The sequence below is a fragment of the Octodon degus genome, unplaced genomic scaffold, assembly GCF_000260255.1.
Source record: "Octodon degus isolate 3935 unplaced genomic scaffold, OctDeg1.0 scaffold00020, whole genome shotgun sequence".
In the NCBI taxonomy this organism is placed as follows: domain Eukaryota; kingdom Metazoa; phylum Chordata; class Mammalia; order Rodentia; family Octodontidae; genus Octodon; species Octodon degus.
The window spans coordinates 5,909,133-5,910,415 of NW_004524596.1; the positions used below are offsets into that span (position 1 = coordinate 5,909,133).

Below are 1,283 nucleotides of genomic sequence, written 5' to 3' on the forward strand. Positions count from 1 at the left end.
ATGGCTGCAAGGACCTCTGGATCACTAAGAATCTCATTGAGTCCAGGCATTCCTGCCATGCCCGCTCCCATCCCAGGCATTCCTCCTGGGAAATTACCAGGCATGGCTCCAGGAAAGCCACCTGGAAAAGAGCCATACTGAGCTCCTGATTGTCTTCTGGCTTCTTCCTCCCTCTGGGCTTTTTCATGCTCTTCTTGAGCCTTCTTAACTCTTTCTATTCTTTCTTTGATCTCTCGTTCTTCACGTTTTCGCTCATACTTTCTCCGATGTTCAGCAATTTTCTGCGCCCTTGGCTGAACTTCTTTAAGCATTGCACTTGCATCCTCATCATAATCCAGTTTACAAGCAAGGGCAAGATCATGGGTTGCTTCTTCCCAATGGCCCAGAAGTCTGTGTGCTTTCCCTCGCCACTTGTACGGTTGGGCTGAATCAGGATTTATTTCAATGGCTCTGTCACAATCTCGAATGGCAGCATTTGGCTTCTGCAATTTGATGAAGACAGTGGCTCTCTTGGCATACAGAATGGCCAAGCGAGGATTCAGCTTGATGGCATCTGTGAACAAGTCAATGGCTTTCTGTAGTTCACCATCATTTAGAGCATCAATGGCAGCTCCTTCCTTTTCATTTGCTTGATCCATCATCTCCCCAGTTATCTCTGCATTTTCATCTCCCATTCCTTGCGGGGTATCAGTATCTGGCTCAATTACACCTTCATTGTCGATCTCTAAATCACTTTCTTCACTTGATGGCTCATCTGTCTTTATGTTTTGCCCCATCTTCTTACTATCTGCATTTTCTTCCTTGATATTTTCTTCTGATTTAGCTTTCTGAGTAGCAGGTGGTACTTTACCCCTCATGCTCTCCACCCACTCCCTCAGGGAGCGCATTTCTTCGGTGTGCAAGACGCTCGGATCTTGCTTACACATTTTCACGAAGGCCCGAAGCTCGTTTACTTTACGGGGATCCATGGTCGGCAGACCACGGGCGGCTGCTGACGAGGCTGCGGGCCGATCCCAGGCGCAGACGAGGGCTCCGCAGCCCCTTACTGTTTTCTATACCATTTTTTTTCTAACAAATTTTCCTAGTTTATTAATCTTATCAAAGTATTAGATTTTGGGGTTTTTTGTTTAATGCTTTATTATTATTTATTAACTTTATTGAAAATCAATAATTACATATCATTTTAAAAATTGTAGACAGGGCTGGAGAGATGGCTCAGTGGTCTAAAGCACCTACTTAGAACAAGCTTGGCAAAGCATCAGGGACCGCGGTTCAATCCCCCA

General features: G+C 45.3%; 2 protein-coding genes and 1 pseudogene across 6 annotated transcripts in view; 1 reads left to right on the forward strand and 2 right to left on the reverse strand.

Annotated features, from left to right (window-relative positions):
- LOC105741691 overlaps window positions 1-1,032 on the reverse strand; it is a 2,514-nt pseudogene extending 1,482 nt beyond the window's left edge. Inside the window, exon 1 of the transcript XR_001117019.2 lies at window positions 6-1,032. The product of XR_001117019.2 is annotated as a hsc70-interacting protein pseudogene (transcript). The remainder of the gene's footprint in view (window positions 1-5) is intronic.
- The window catches only part of Eif2ak2 (eukaryotic translation initiation factor 2 alpha kinase 2), a 44,921-nt gene that overhangs the window by 35,194 nt on the left and 8,444 nt on the right, over window positions 1-1,283 (reverse strand). The gene's annotated exons all lie outside the window — the stretch shown is intronic.
- Window positions 1-1,283, forward strand: part of Cebpzos (CEBPZ opposite strand) — a 73,390-nt gene that overhangs the window by 6,425 nt on the left and 65,682 nt on the right. The gene's annotated exons all lie outside the window — the stretch shown is intronic.